This window comes from Elgaria multicarinata, chromosome 3 (assembly GCF_023053635.1).
Source record: "Elgaria multicarinata webbii isolate HBS135686 ecotype San Diego chromosome 3, rElgMul1.1.pri, whole genome shotgun sequence".
In the NCBI taxonomy this organism is placed as follows: domain Eukaryota; kingdom Metazoa; phylum Chordata; class Lepidosauria; order Squamata; family Anguidae; genus Elgaria; species Elgaria multicarinata.
The window spans coordinates 61417126-61434224 of record NC_086173.1 but is presented as its reverse complement, the minus strand read 5'-3'; the positions used below and the strand labels follow the sequence as shown (position 1 = coordinate 61434224).

General features: G+C 41.7%; 1 protein-coding gene across 3 annotated transcripts in view; it reads right to left on the bottom strand.

The window, feature by feature from the left end:
• Nucleotides 1–17099, bottom strand: part of SHISA6 (shisa family member 6) — a 304834-nt gene that overhangs the window by 167413 nt on the left and 120322 nt on the right. The gene's annotated exons all lie outside the window — the stretch shown is intronic.

The following is a 17099-nucleotide window of genomic DNA, read 5'->3' as shown; positions in this document are numbered from 1 at the left end:
ATACTCATGATTGGCCATGTACCAAAGTCTGTGGGTATTCTACATGACATTGTCAATGACCAGGATGTCCCCTGCAGTATCCCCTGGAAATTCCGCCATGAAAAGAACCACTTTTAAAGTGGTAACATCCTGAAAAAAAGAGGGATCTTCCACCTCTACATGGTGCTTTCTTGTTGAAGTGGAGGAAGTATTCAGTTCAGTTCAATGCAAACCACCTGGTTATCCTCCTTCACCTGTGTACTTCAGCCCATAACAATCACACTCCAAAGCAGGAAGCACAAAAGCCTTGCGTAAGCAATTCAGTTTCCCCTTAACGTAGAGATGCTCTGAAGCATTGGGCCACCCAAAGAGGGAGGTGAAGTCAGGTTGGGGAAACTGCAAGGGCTGGGAACCACCATGGTGGGCAGGCATGGCAGAATGGATCACAGATGGATGGGTAAAGGAAGATAATTGTGAGGCCTGCCTCAAAGCAATGCAAGTGGGTTGCGTTGTAATCATTTGGAAGCAAATTGTTCCTACTCTGTATATGATCTTTTGTAAGCCAAACAGGCAGTATGTAACTACTTTAAACAAACAAACAAACAAACAACTCCCCCAGTGAATACTGTTAGTTTTACCCTACCCAGTGCCTGTTTACCCTACCCTGTGCCTGTTTGCATTCTCTTCCCCTCCTTATTGTTTTATTATGATTTTATTAGAATGTAAGCCTATGCGGAAGGGTCTTGCTATTTACTGTTTTACTCTGTACAGCACCATGTACATTGATGGTGCTATATAAATAATAATAATAATAATAATAATAATAATAATAATAATAACAGCTCAGGAAGCAACTGACATGGTAAGAGGAAGATTATTCAAGGACTTCTGCTGTCTTGCTAGGTAGCTAGTGAGGACCCACCTGAGTGCTATGAAAAAAAGTGAACACAATGGTGGAGGAGAGCAATAGCTTTTTAAAAAAACCTAGAGTAGTAGTAGCAGCCTGTCTCTCTGACCCCGTCCTTGAAAAGTAACCCACCAATTTAACATTCTAACTTAGTGGCTCCTGCTTATCTTCAAAATCTAGGGCCTGCGGATAGAAAAGCAGATCCTGAATGGAGCAGCATAAATATCTCTTGGAGAAGGACTCACCTAGGACTGCTTTTCTAGAAGATAATATTGAGGAAACCCTCTGTGGGCCAGAAGAGTGCCCTCTTTATTGAATAGGGATATATGAGAAATTCATTTCAGTTTGGTTTTGATCAGGATTAACCCAGTTCGTACCTTCCAGATCGAACATGGACTTCGATGCAATCTGCAGTCGAGGTCCATACATTTCCAAACTTGCAATTCACAGACCCCAAAAAATGTTTGACAGCATGCATACATTTGAAAAATGCACATTAAAAATTTGTACTTTTGGGGAAAAAATACACAGAAATACTCTTTAAATAATGGGAGAAGAGTGTACATTTCAAAGATGCTTACAGTTAAGGCATACATTGGGAAATATATGTATGAAACTGCACGTATTTTCATGTGAAAAGAAAAAGCAAACCGAAAGTTCACAATCTGATAATAACTCAAGTTGGAATGAGCTTCAACATAGAATTTGAAGAACTTCAGCGAATTTGAGTTTTGCTAATTTACACATCCCCATTATTGAATGAAAGAATAAGGCACCGAGGAGGATACTTGGCCAGGACCCTAAGGATAGAACTCTATTTATTACCTGACCAAGCACAACCCTTGCAAACTAGGGCTGTGCAAACTTCAGATTCGGAATTCCAAAGCATGGTGGGCATTTTGTGAAGAATTGGCCATTTTGCGCACAGCCCTAATGTGAAGAGAGAAAAAGGTCCTACAACTCCCAGCATGCATTGCAGCCAATCAGAGGGCAACATTGTGTTGTCATTGGTAACAATGGACTAAGCCTTTGCAGACTGACTGGTGATGTGGCATTTAGAAAATAATGGACTAAGCCTTTCCAGGTTAAGTGATGATGTGACATTTGGAAACTGAAACTCAGAAAACTACAGACTCTCTTTAGTATGACTACACTGAAACACAAACCACTTGGCCAAATAGTGAGTTTTTAATCTGACTACACTTAGACAATCATGCTTTTCATGGAATATCATAAATGTATGGCATTTAGAAAGTGAATGTTAAGAAAATTACACTCTCTCTTTAGCCTGAATACACTTAAACACAACCCACCTCATGCAGATTGCAGCAAGACATGACCTACTTTGTGGGGAGGGAGGGCAGAAGCAGGCAGGGGGGATACTCTATGATATATGATAGGGCTTTCTTGACCCCACCCCACTGCCTCTCAGAGAGAATTGGTCTGAGATTCGATTTACAAAAAGCATGAAGATGCATCACAGTGAGGAGCAGATGTGGATGCAACTTTGGGATTCCTCACAGTCCCTAATGTGAGACATAAAACATATGGGCAACTGGGACGATGCCTTCTATAGGACTAATTGAATGCGCACAAGACATACAGATCTGTGCTAGTGTAAAGAGGACTCACGGTTTAAAATTCTTTGCAAGCATTCTTATCTTCAATTTGAGAATGAAACAGAATAACTAAGTAATAAAACGAACGTATAAAGGGTTTTATGCGTTAAGTGGTTTTAAAATGTTGGATTTTCTAAACAAACTCTGGAGTCTTAGGTAACATGATAGCAGTGATGGGTGAGTTCTCCCCCAGCTCCCCTACCACCAGCTCAGTTCATAATTGGCTCAGTACTTCTGAGCTTCCTTGGGAGAACTCTTAGAAAAAGCATGTTCTTCTTTCCCGTCTTGTAGTACATAAATGAACACGGAGGAGTTCCCCACAGCCCTCTCACTATCTCCTCTTTCTCAAAATTGATCTGTGTGGGGGTGGGGTGGGGACTGACCTCTGGGGGTGCCCAGCAATAACTTATGGAAGCCTGCAGAGCCTAGGCATTCTTTTACCAGCTTTGCTTTCTATGCCAGCTACGACTGAACCTGGGTGGGAAGAGCTTGGCCACAATTACTCTTTCCCTGGTAACCTCCCATTTGGACGACTGCTATTTGATGAACACAGTTTGGAAAATGAAGTTGGTCCAAAAATTCAGAGAGACTAGATTACTAACTGGTGATTTGACCATACTACACCAGTGTGTTGTCAGCTGTGCTGCCTTCTAGTCCCTTTCTGGGTCTAATCGAAAGTATTGGCTATGGCCTTTACAGCTTTATACAGGTTGGGGTCCAAGTTCTTGTGAAGGCTGCATTCACCGACATGTACACCTGAACCTAAGGTCTTCTTCAGTGGCACTAATCTGAGTGTCCTGGGAAATGAAATGAGGTGGAGAACTAGCAGGGAGAGTCCTTTTTCGGTAGTGACACTCCAGCTGTGGAATAGCTTTCCCAGAGAAATTTACCTGCTGCCATCCCTGTGGTCTATTCAACACCAGGTGAGCACCTTCCTGTTCATTCAGGCCTTTTAAATAAATCTTGGAGTTGCTATGAATTGTATTTCTCCTTGTATACTATACTACTTTGGATATTATGCTTTTTATGTTCTATTGCTTATCAAAATTGTTTTTATATTTATTTATTGCACATCGTTCAGAGAACTTTATTTTATGGGGCCACAGATGAATGCTGTAAAAAAAAAAAATTCTGTTAGGCTGCAATTCTATACCTGTTTAGATAGAAAAAAGTCCTACAACTCCCAGCAAGCCAGCCAGCATGTAGGATTTTTCTTCTTCTGTCTAAACATGCATAGGATGTTTGTTGACTCATGTTTTAGACAATAGATGCTCCTGAGCATGCCTGATGTCACTGGGAAGCACAGGTAACACTGTTTTCCAAGTTCAATGAGCTTAGCTGGGAGGCACCATAAACTACATTTCCATGCTTGTTGGCAGAAATGGATCCTCTTTAGGGTCCATTGCCATTAGGGAGCACAGAAAATGTATTTTTCAGCAACAACAATACAGTACAATGGAATCATAAACATACAAACAAGCATAGAACATACACTGCTGTAAGCTTCCTGGCTGAATCCATGACATTGAAGGGTACTGGCAAGCTACATTTTCCACATCCTTTGGCATGAATGGAGACTTCATATTCGCACCTAGGCCTTAAAGATGAGGCCTCTGCCATGGCTTCTAGTTCTCCCCACACCCCACTTTGCAAGCTTTAGGAAGGAAGGTAGGACCAGCAGCTGGAAGTGCTGATAGCAGTAGCAGTGCCATCTCCCATGGGACCTTAGCACATTGCTGCTGGAACCTCCTCCCATCCCTACTGACACAACATCCACCCCATGCTGCCACCACCACCAGCCAGCCAGCCAGCCAGCTGGACCTCCTCCGTTCTTTTTACCTGGTGGTAGTGGTGGCTCTTCCTCTCCTGGTTGGCCCTGCTGATATCTTACCACCTATATAGATTTAATATTTTTTTGTGATGGACTGATTGACAGTCTTCAAAGAGTCACCTAATCAATAGCTGCAGCTGCAGTCTTTTAATGAATGTTTTATGGTGTGGCCTGGAAAGTGTTCTTGACCAGCAATAATTATTTGAAATATGTACCAACTCCAAGGAATTTCCTGTGAAACAAAGTTGTCTCTGAATTGGATAGATAGATATTGGGGCTGGAAATTGGAGAGGTAGACTGGAAATGCACATTGTAAACCACTGCAAAGTGGCACATGTTCTCCACAATGGTAGATAGCTCTGAAAACAAAGACCAGATAATCAGGAAACATCCGAGTGACCTCACGTGAAATGAGAGCCATTTAGAATAGCTCACCCTGTCCCAGTTAGTTGCAAGCACACAGTTTAATGAGTTTCGCATAATGTTGTGATGATTGACTGCTCAACTCATTGGGATGCCAGCTATTTCCAATTACCTGCCAATTCAGAAACCAGACAATATGACATGTGAGCTAAAATGCCTGTGTGCTAAGTATGGAATTATACATTGAGATTGATGCATTCAATCTTGTTATGGAAATTGCATCCAGAAGCTCACAAAGATATGTGAAGAGCCATTCACCAGAACTGACTTCCTTTTTATTAATACACCTGGGTGGTTGTCCCACAAAAGGAATCTCTCTGAAGTACATAATGACCAAAGAAACCGGGAGTCGTAGGCTAACCTATGACTCAGGTGAATTGATTCTTTAAAATTTACAGGAGGTACTTTTACATGCAACTACAACTTCATGTGAACTCTCAGCCCCTACATCTAGAACAAGCAAAAGTTACTTCTGAACAATTTTAAAACCCCTCCAACACAGAGAACTAGCCCAAGGCAATTGATAGAGCTTACTAGGGATAGGTTAAAATAGAAGTGGGGGGATTTGTGGTCCTTCAGATGTTATTGCACTGCAACTCCCATAAGCCCTAGCCAGCATAGCCAATGTTGACAGATGATGGGAGTTGCAGTACAGCAATATTTGGATGAGACAAGTTGCTCACCCCTGAGATAAAAGGCTGCATAGATTGTCGAACAAGTTATGACCATGACAAGTACTGTAGGGCTCAAATTAGAAGGCTCAAGAGTTGGGGGGGGGACAGGACTTCAAGCTCTTTAAGCTGGGCACATTCTGGGCGAGGGATCAGATGACTAGAAGGAACTAGTTACCTTCTGCTTCTTCCTGTATAAACTCCATTATCTACTGTTGCTTTTCAGTCTGGGCAACAGGTAGGGCTGACAACTCTTGAAATAATAATAAAAAAATGTTGGTACCTAGGCAGGCTGGGAGGCAGAATGTAATGATTTCCCAAGACAGAGTCCTGGGGAGGTCCATGAGTGGAGCCTGGTTAGGGTAGTTGCATATGCATCGCCAAAAAGAGGAAATGCATCACCCAAAGAGAGGACAAAAGGAGACACCAAACTGCATAATTTGTATTGACATGTACAGTATAGATGTGATTGATATGTACTGTACATACGTTTAATTTAATTTTTTATGTAGATGCAAATGTAGTAATCATTACTATAATTCAAACAGAAATGCAATGGGCCTCAGCATAGTGGGGAAGACTGACCCAGGTGACTGGTGTGCCTGCCTGCTGAGCCTGCTGTCCAGGCGCCAATTGGTGATGGGCAACTTAAAGCATTTGCTTGCTCTTCTTACGGTTATTTCACTTTAAACCAGACATGTGGAGGGGTGTCTATGAGCCTCCCTTTTGTAGCTGTTACTCCCAAACCCTGCAGCATCACTGCTGTGAGACAGAAACAATCAATATCAATGGCAGGAGGGAGTGCAAAAGATCTGGCCAGAAGTCACAGCGCCAGTGGCCATTTGGCTCATCAAGCCCCCTCCCCCCGCGTTCCCGTGCTACTTGGATCTGCCCCCAGCTGTGTCTACTGGCTCAACCCGAACCAAGGCCACTACTGTCAGACAGAGAAATAACGTGGTGACATTGGATGAGCTATAAAAAATGTGGTAAAACCACACCGTTAAAAAAGTGCACTTCTGGGGGTAAAAGCCTGATGTGGCTGCGTCATATAAACAATGTACCACCACTGTGCAGCCATGATGGGGCAAATAGGCAATACAGACACCTCCTTGGACTGGACAGCCCTTCAAATAGAGGACAATTTCAAACAGTTTTCTCATAGCCATTCAGAGAGGACTGTCCTCTGTGAAATAGGACACACTTAAGCTTGGCGCAGAGCCCAATGGTTTCTGGTGGGTGAAGCCCACAGTTTATGGTAGATGTAAGGGCACATCCCAGTGCAAAAGCAAAGATGTCTGTTCAGCGAAGCTGAAGGAAACAACACTGCATTTCTCTTGCTTTTCTGGTAAATGGCCAGGAACCAAGAAAACTGGGCTATCCAGTATTTTTCCGAGTTAGTTGGAAATTCTTTCAACAGGCTACTTGGAAAGTCACTGAGCTGATCCTCAGCCTTGCAGATTCTCCTTGTGTTACCTGTGAGTCACTTGTTTCTATTCACCAGAGGGTTCTTTGTTCGTCTGCCTTCAGCCCCAGCTTGCGGAAATGACACCATGGAGTGCCGGGCCGCCAGTTTTGATGATGCATTAATCATTTTTACGAAAATAAACATGATATGTACTAAACATGTTCAAGGCTGGAACTCCACAGTTCTAGAGATTGCTCCTCCTTGTTCAACGTTTCCCCTGATGAAGAGAGCCGTCCCTCAAAACACGATGGGGATTGGCAGCCTTGAGCCTGGTTTTCGCTTAGTGCTTTTTATAATAAATCTTCTTTTGATATAATTCCAAAATCTAACATATTATAAAAACCACACACAAAAACCACGGGCTCATTTAAAAGTGTGTGTGTGTGTGTGTGTACGCGCGCACACACGCGCGCACACACACACACACACACATATGTTGAACACCCATGAGCATTTCCTTCTGTTTTGTTCTCCCTTCACTTTGCTGCTGCCCTTTTAGCTTCTGTGGCTTAATGGAGGATAGCATTGAGGGGAGAATGGAAGCCCCCATAATATGTGCAGCAACCAGATCTTTGTACGGCATCATAGAACTCTCTGCTGATATAGGTAATTAATGCCAATCAAATTGACTGGCAGTGTCAAGTAACCAGCGCAATTAACCTTCTGGACTGGGAGCACCTTAATTGTCAGCTCTCTGTATGGTAAGTTCATGTGGGTGAGAGATCAGAGACTTTCCTGTGCAATGTGAACAACAAATAAGCACTTCTGCGAGTCCCAACCCAGAAAACAAGATCCATATATGCATTATTGGTTCTTTTGCAGGCTTTCAAACTGGGCAAAAGCAAGCCTTGGATTTCTCCTTATTAACCCTGCAACGAGCAGGGGTTTGGACTTGATGGCCTTATAAAGAGCTTCGGCTATGGTTGGTATATAAATGTAATAAATAAATAAACAAATAAATAAAAATAATAGGCCCCTTCCAACTCTACTATTCTATGGTTCTATGATACCATGAAGACAAAATGCTTCCAGTTTTCAGCTAGGAATGTTTTGTGGACATTCCTTCAGCAAATAGTGCTTCTTATATTTACACACTCACTTGCTCTAACTGCTCCTGAAATATAACCTTAAATATAATCTTGAAAAAATGACGATGGTGATGATCATGATGTACAAACATCACAAACACGTTGGATTCTGTACAATTAAGATGAAAAAATGCTGTGTGGGTTTACAGTCTAAAGAAAAGAAAGATGATTAGGCTAGGGGAAGAGACACCCAAGAAAAGGAGTGGCAGATCAGAGGTCAGAGGCTTGGGTGGAGAGATACATTTTCAAACGCTGTTTATGCAAGGATGTATGTTGTGGGGGAGAGATTGTGAGTTCCAGAGAAAGGATGCAGCAAGAGAAAAAGGGCAGCGATGTGAAACAGAAGAGTTTTATACAGTTAGCTTGTCAACAGTGCAAGGATGACAAGAAGGCAAATACAGAGAGAAAAGAAAAGACAGATAAGAAGTCAGTGAAGAGACTAAAAAATAACTTAAGTAGCTACTTAAACTGTATCCAGTAAGGAAATGGCAAGCAGTAAAAGGAGCGTAACAAAGAAGATACATGTGCAAAGCAAGATATAGAAACCTCCTCCAAACAGACAGCAGAATTAAGCACTGAAAAGATTAGATGAAGCTGAGGAAGAGGCAAAGCAAAAAGAAGCAAATGATAGTAATCAAACTGGCCAGGATAGAATGAGAAAATAAACTAGAATGAGAGAATAAGCATACAAATTTGTTGTTCAGCATATTGAGCAAAAGACTTAGCTTCCATTCCCCCCCCCTCCCCGCCCTTTGTGATTTTAATTCCTCTGAGACATGACATGCCTTGGAGACATGCCGTCAGCTACTGGGGACTGCCCTGGACAAATGGTAAAGATATATAGAGGCCATGGTGGCGTCCTGCTTGTGGCTTGCATGTGATTGTCATTGCTTCACAATGGCATTGCTATGCCAGAGGCAATCATTTCAAATATTGGATCAGATGCTCTGACATGCCCTAGATAACATGGCTATACAAAGTATGGAAGCCATTGAAGTAGAAGTGGTAACACCAGCTGATATAGAAAAGGGGACACCCATGCTGGATATGAGACTTAAATGTGGAATTTCTGTACAAATGTAAAATCCTAGACCGGATCATAGCCACATACAAGTCACTTATTTGCGAGAAGCTGCACTGGATACAGTGTGTTAGAGGTGATAATAAGATAAACATCATGGTGACAATCAATATTTGACAGCTGTACAAAACAAAATCCATTTGGAGATCGTTGTTGTTTTCCTTTTGTTGACTATGGCTTTTTTTCTCTTAACTGTGCCAGGGCAGTATATCCCATCATGAATAGTTAGTATTGCAATGGAAGTCTCCATAGTGTCTGCCTTTTGCAAATATGGCGGTTCTGCTCAGGTAGACTAATGACCCCCTCTCTGCATGCCAGTACTTTGAAACCATAGAGAAAGATGTTTGGCCACTCTGGCCACTGCACGAACAGCTCTGGAAGACAAATAATGTCCGCCTAAGTCATGTTCACATGAACATAATGTAAATTATCACACAAGCAAGACAGCACACCAAACCACCACAGAATTCCTCAGGTGGATTCCTGAAACGGAAAGGAGGAAATTCAGAGTTCAGCGTGCCCCTCACAGGTGATAAAGGGTCCAATTAAGCAAATACTACACATGAGAAATCCACACATCACAAGGTGAGTGTAACATTCAGACTGTTGAAGCTTGAGGAATTCGATCTTTGATACAAGCTGGTCTGATTTGCACCTCATGGACAACAGAAACCAAGGAGGGAGCAGAGAAATGTAATCAACCTAATCTACAGTTATTTAGTATATTTCTCAGACTCTGGGAAGCCTCTGCAGCTTGAGGCTTTGTTTGGAAAATTGACAGAGATTTGAACACAATCATGCATCCGTGATGAGGAAAAAATGCCTCCCCCCATGGGCCTTCACATTTCTAACTTCAGAGGGATCTTGTGGACAGAAGAATGCTATGACTCCATACTGCATGAATTGAAGATTGTGGGTCCAAGGTGATTTGTGGGCAGTTCATAAGATCAGCTTTGCTAGTTAATTATTTTCTGTCTAGCTTGCACTATGTTCTTGTGATGTGTTGAGTGGATTATCTGAATAATTTGTCATGGGAACAGACTTATATTTCATGTGCCGTTGTAAAACTTCCTAATGCAGGTCAGCAAGTGGTGAGCAAATCACATTTTTTTCCTCATAATGTAAGATTCAGATGGCCCATTAAGCATAAGCCAAAGGTAACCACTGGATGCTCTTGCCATAGGAACAGATATTCTCACGCCATACTACCTTATGTGCTGGGAAAATAGATACATGGGTGCTGTGCAGTGAAGAAAGGAAACATGCAAGCTCTTCAAGCTGTGAGTGCAATGTCTGGTGTAACTGTGATAACCTCACATTTGAAGAGTCATAAGGTCATGCTACCTAATGCCTTTTAAAATAATCTTTGAAATATACATGCAGATTTTTGTACAGCTTCTTATGCTATTAAAAGCAAATCTGCACTCAACATATAGACCAGACTTTGAAGAACTCTAGCTTTGTGTATTCCCATCTGTTCTGCCCAAAGATCTGAGATATTCAACATATTCAACTAACCCAAAATTAGAAATAAACTTATATGATTACAAGATGTAAAACAAGGATAAAAATCCGAGATATGCCCCATCTTCTAATTAATGTGACTTTGACTCCAGTTACTAAAATGAACCTGTATAGGAATATTTTTCAGGAATATGCTTAGGGTTGGACATTGACAAATCTTCAAGGGAAGAGCATTCCACAACTGTAGAGCACCCTCTGATCATCCCACCCTATGTGCTCTTTCTCATATTGTTTTGGCTCCTGTTGTGCTAAAGTGGAGACAATGGATGAACCAAGGGCATCACACTTTACCCATAACCACAGTGGTACACTGCTCTATGACTGCCCTCTGCCAAACCTGTAGGAACTCCTATCACAACATTTGCTCTCAAATACTGAACACCCAGTGTCAGACCTACTTGCTCTGGAGTAGCCTCGCTGGCTTCAAAATCTCTCTTGTTTCTAGAAAATGGCCAGCGTGCCCCTTTGTTCAATGTTCAATGTTCTCTGGGTGGTTTATAAATCTATCAGCAGATGACATTCATAAATACAACTTGTTATACCAGAAAGTTACAAGACAGAAGTGATCCCCCAGCTATCTCCAGGGGGAGTCTCTTTTGCAGCAGGAGATGCATTCTGAAAGACATATGGGGGAATAAACACCTTCATATAACAAGTCTCTAATACAAACTGACTGCAGCAAAAAGAAATCTGAAAGAGGGTTTTGCTCCTTTCCTTCTTCGGCAGTATGATGCAGCTGTGCCATTTCTGCCCTTGAAGCCTATCTCTTTGTGTGCATGGGCACCAGAACCAGTGACCACTTACTAGAGAGCTACATGACTAATTCATCATGCTCAGCAAGGTATTGTACTTGCATTTCTTGAACATCTCATATGACCTGCAGCATGCTGAACTGCTTTTTAAATGTAGGGAATTTTTAAAAGCAGCCTGTTGACCTAGGATTCCACTAGTGAGGTTATCCACTCAGGTGACCTGGGGACACTCTTCCCAGGCCATGTAACAATGGGATGATGTAAGGCCCCTGTCGTAAACTACTAGCCAAAGAAACTAGGCTCAGTTCATCATGGGGCTATCCAACAAGAGAGAAGAAACAGTACTATATATCTCTAGTGACCTGACCACATAGCTTGGATGGAAAGCATGGACATAATGGGAATCAATTTATTTATTTACTGTTTTATACTGTATGCTTTTATCTGTATGCTGCCCTGAGGTCTTATTGATATAGGGCGGGATATAAACATTTTAAATAAATAAATAAATAAATAAATAAATAAAATTTATATTTATTTATTTATTTCATTTATATACCACCCCATAGCCGAAGCTCTCTGGGCAGTTTACAAAAGTTAAAAACAGTAAACAGTAAAAAAAAGTATACAAAATTTAAAACCATCAAAAGCATAAAAACAACAGTATCCATTTAAAAACAACAGTTCTGGGGTCCATTAAAAAACAAACTTAGCATTGTTAAATGCTGTTAAATGCCTGGGAGAAGAGAAAAGTCTTGACCTGGCGCCTGAAGATGTGACACAACACTCCAATACCGAAGAATATTCAATATGGAGATACACATATATAGATAGATAGATAGATAGATAGATAGATAGTAACTTTCATTTTTCCTTGACAGGCCTCTTCTACAAACCCCAAATAAATTATTTTCAGCAGATGTATCACAATCACTTGAGAACCCATATTAAAGTAGCAATGACAACAGCAACATCTTTGGATTTTTTTTTTTTAATATCTTACTACATTTTGTAGAAATGCAGTGCATTCACCATGGTGCCAGTGGGACCTTAGATATTTTTGGGTGGGCAAGTCTAGATGTTAACTTCCATGGTTTATATTGCAGGTACATTTGCTTTTCTTTTAATTCCAGCAGGGCCAATTGATCAATTGTTTTAATTTTAAATTGGAGAGGTAATATCTGACTTCAGCCTCCCTCATGTGCTTTCATTCTAACTTAGTCACCCAGCAGGAATAACTCATGTTTTCTATTTATTGAACTAATTACTTTGGCAATCCTGTAATAGCATACACCCACCATGTTCTCTCTACCGAGAACAGCGATTCTGCCATCTCTTTACTTCCAAAGTTTGCTAGAGTGGCTCAGAGGTAACTGCAAGGTTCTTTCAGCAACACCGACTGGACCAGCAGTGTTAAAGCTGTAGCAATAACCTATTGTAAATAAGCATGGCCTATATTACAGTCATGCCCCAAATCTCAGAAACAGACAAAGAGTGGTACATGCCATGAGTGACCATCAAGATGCTACTGTCAGTGGTACTCTTATGTGTGTATTCTAAAAACCTTCCTTCAGTCTGCCCTGTATGTACCAGGGGTACCATGTTGCTAGAAGAAGGATATATTGTATCCATAATCAGTATGCTCCCAAGTGGTGAAAATATAGAAATATGGCTCCTACTATGCAGCGTGTAACCATCTTAAATGGACTAATATCCATCTTGGCTGCAAACAGGTCAACATTTTATGGTTTCCAGATTGAGGCTGGCATCTTATACACACATACCTGGGAGTAAGTCCCAATGAATTAAATGAGGCTTACTTAGGAATAGACATGCATAGGATTGCACAATCAGTTAGTCTATTTGTTCCAGCTTTCTACATTCTGGTCTTTTTGCAAGGAAGTTCTGCAGATGTTGTTGGTGGAGACTTCACTAATTGTGCTAATCACATTTCATTTCTTCTTCCTTATTTTCCGTGTTTTATCTTCTTATAAAATTAGCCTGTTATTAACTGGACAAGGTTAAGCCAATGGTTTTGTTTGGTTATGTTCTACGTGGCTCTATATGACATCTCTCTGGATCACTCTGTCCCTAGAAAAGGAGGTTTTTTTTTCTTTTCTTTTAAGAGGTACCCAAAGCTTATTGAAGTACAGGAACTAAAAGGCCTTAATAAAGATACACAGGGCAGTATCCAATGGGGTGCTCATGCCACCAACGATTTCATTGTGCCCTGCTGCTTGCAGAACAGGGATTCTGGAATGGGGCAGGTCAGCGGAGCTCACATAAGGGAGGTCTGCTGATCTGTCCTGATCCAGAAAGAAGCATTTCTGCTCATTTTGGGGCTTCCTCTAGGAAGCATTAAATCTCCATTGTGGAAGTGGTGGATTCTGCTTGTGCAATGAAATTGGTGGGACGTACTGTTTGCACAACAGAATCAGCGGGGCGTAAATGCCCCACTGGATACTTTAGGGTTTCTGATGTATGAATGATACAAGATGAGGCATATCAAGCTAGTGAAGAACCATTGCATGTATGTTTTGGCTCTGCGCTGGAGTATTGGCTGACTGCTATTATGAGATATAAAATAAAGGTCCCAGGCATTGGGTGAAAGGTATCAAAATGTTTCATTTCCAGAGTTTTCTAGCAATCACTTCTCCTTGGACTACACACACAGAGAGCGAGAGAGAGAATCAGCTTTTTATCTACTGTGAAAGCACCGTAACAATGTTGATACTGCACAAGTCAGTATCAGACCCAAACATCCATCCATCCATCCATCCATCCATCCATCCATCCACACACACAGATACAATGTATGCAGGGTTGGGCAACCTCAGGGGGCCGGGGGCCACTTTTGACTCCTCCTGCTGCCACTGGTAAAAAAGGATAAAATGGACACGTTTAGCTTTTCACCCTTTTGTAATGATTGGCTGTTGAAATTTGGTGGCAAACTGCCAATCTTTTTTCTGCTGCCGTGAATTTCATCACAGCAGCAGTGGTGGCAGGGGGTCCATGTAGCTGTGGAGCACCCATCCCAAATTTAAGATGTATGTTATGATATGTGTTTGATGGTATACTAATTTCTTATGTTCTCTCTGGTCTTAGCTAGACCTAAGGTTTACCCTGGGATCGTCCTTGCCTGCTCCTGGGATATCCTGTGAGTCATTTACATGAACAGGGATGACCCCAGGACAATCCCAGGATAAACCTTAGGTCTAGCTAAGGCCTCTCTCCCCCCCCCGCCTTTGGTTCCCCCTTCCTTTTCTGGTATAGATGAAGAAAATGAAGTATGTCCAGAACAGCATATCATTGAGCGGATGTCAATCTCAGGATGCCTGATTTTAACCTGATTCCCCGTTCATCTGGCCATCCTCTTAGCTAGCTGCTGAGGAGGAAGATAAGATGGATTGGGGAGATAGACGAATGGATTGTCTTCTGTGTTTCTTGACTTCATCTCATTAATCAACTTCTCTGGCAAGTTCATTTGTGTACAGTACAACTCAAAGCAAAACAAAGTATCCAGAGTGATGTGTGCCATTATGAATTCTTAATTCAAACAGGACAGCAGATAACATCTCCCTGAGTGTTGTGTTAGGCTGCTGCAGTGGCCAATTAATTACTCTGTATTTAATCTCTAGTGATGCTGTTTCAGTGCCATGGAAATGAATCTTCTAAGTCCATGCTAGCAAGAGGGAAGTTGTTCTGCATACCTAACATGCTGGGACTGGGATGCTTTTGGCTTGCACATAGCAAACATCTTCAATCTGCAGCAGATGAAAGTCCCAAAGCTAGTGAGTAGAGATGCATGTAGCAGTAGCAGAAAGCTCATGGAAATCACCATTATACACTCAACAGGAAAACCATGTGGGGGGACTTTCAGAATGTAGGATGCTTGGTGGCTCCAGCTCCTCCCCCTTCACTTGAGTCTGTACTACATTATCCACTGACAGTTTATATGCAGGAGATACATATAAAGGGGGAATTGAATAATGGGTGTTTTATCAACAGTAGGGATGAGGAACCTGTGGCTCTCCCGTTGTAGTTGGACTCCAGCTTCCATCAGCTCCAGCCAGCATGGCCAATGTTGGAAGTTGGATATTGACAACATCTGGAGGGCCACAAGTGTGCCATTCCTGATCTAAAGGAATGTCTATATTTCCAAGAGAGTTCTGTGGTTATAGGGGAGCTCTCAGAGTAAGTGCTGGCTTGACCCATCCCAAGCTGAATACCTGCTTCCTTCTTTCCTTTAGTTTGTAAGGGTTAAGCTACACATCACATAGTGGTAGAAAGACAGGATATAAATATCATTAAATAGATATTGTTTGTGAATGTGATATAAATCCAAAAAAATGATACATCTCACTGTCACTCCTTGGAAGCCCACTTTGGGCTAGCAACCCCTGGAGTGAAGACAGAATGCCTTGTGCTATCTGTGTTTGAGAAAGCAGAACCACAAGTATCATATCCTGACTGCTGTGTACCAAAGCATTTCAATTTGTGCTCATTCTGTACACCAGCTTTCCCCAACCAAATGTCCACCAGACGTGTTGGACTGCAACTTCCAATGACCATGTTGGCTGGGAAGCATGGGAGTTGCAGTCCAATATATCTGAAGGGCACCAAGTTGGGGAACACCTACCTTGTTCGTGCAAAGCAATCTAGCATCACCCATGGTGTTTCCCTAGTTCTGTAGGGAATGGCAAACTCTGGGCAGCTGCACAGGCCACACTGGGGAGGGACAAATATGCACACACAGCCTCCTGCATCACACTTGCAGCAGTGAACTAAGTAGGGATGCAATGTTCGAGCTCACTGAGGTTCTCAGAATTCCTCCTCCAAACTCACTTCACCTCATTTACATTCCTGAAGGCAATTGTCTTTTTTTCAGATCACAAAAATGTGTGTTTTCTATAGGGAAAACTGTGTATTTAAAAACTATATTTTTCCCAATTGAAAAATGTGCATTTCCTGATTGAAAATATGCTTCTGCATTTGAGAAAGGAGAACTGCAAACATCATATCCCAACTTGTGTACACCATAAAATATGTGGCAGTGGGGATAATGACTTATGGTTATTATTCTACAGTGGAAGTTAATTATCTCAAGCCAAGATGTTAAAAATATAAGATTTAATGTTGAAGTTTTTAATTGGGCTGCAATTTGAGTTAACAATTTAACTCTGAAACCAGTTGCCATAATAAGTAAGAAAAGTCAGGGGTTTAAATGGAAACAAAGCTAATTAAAATAATCAGCTTGACTTTGATAGGAGTTTGCTGGGGCTCTGAAGTGCTAATTGATGCTGGATGAATGCAGCCCTCCTCATCTGCAGCCCTGAAAGAGTCAGCATTGCTCTCTTGCTCAGGCTTGGCTTTATGGGTGCAGCCATGGCTGTGTTAAGTAAACCCGGCCCTTTGGGGAATGAATTCTTGTCTCCATTTGGTTTAGCAGGAATGTAAAATCTATTGTGGGCAGAGACAGTCCCAGGATGCTCACAAAGGAATGTGTGAGACTTTTTCAACTGCCTCTTAATGTTCCATTGTGCAACATCTGTTAAACTATTATTAATGCATCATATAATGTAGGACATTGCTGGGCTAACTAGAAATGTTCTACTGTAAGGGGGAAAATAATAATTTAACACTCGCATACAAGTCTCAGGCTAATTTGAAGTGATCTCAGGTTTCCTCAGATGTAAAGCACTTATTCATGACAATGCAACCATCAAACTCATTAGGGACAAAATAATATTTCCAGTTAC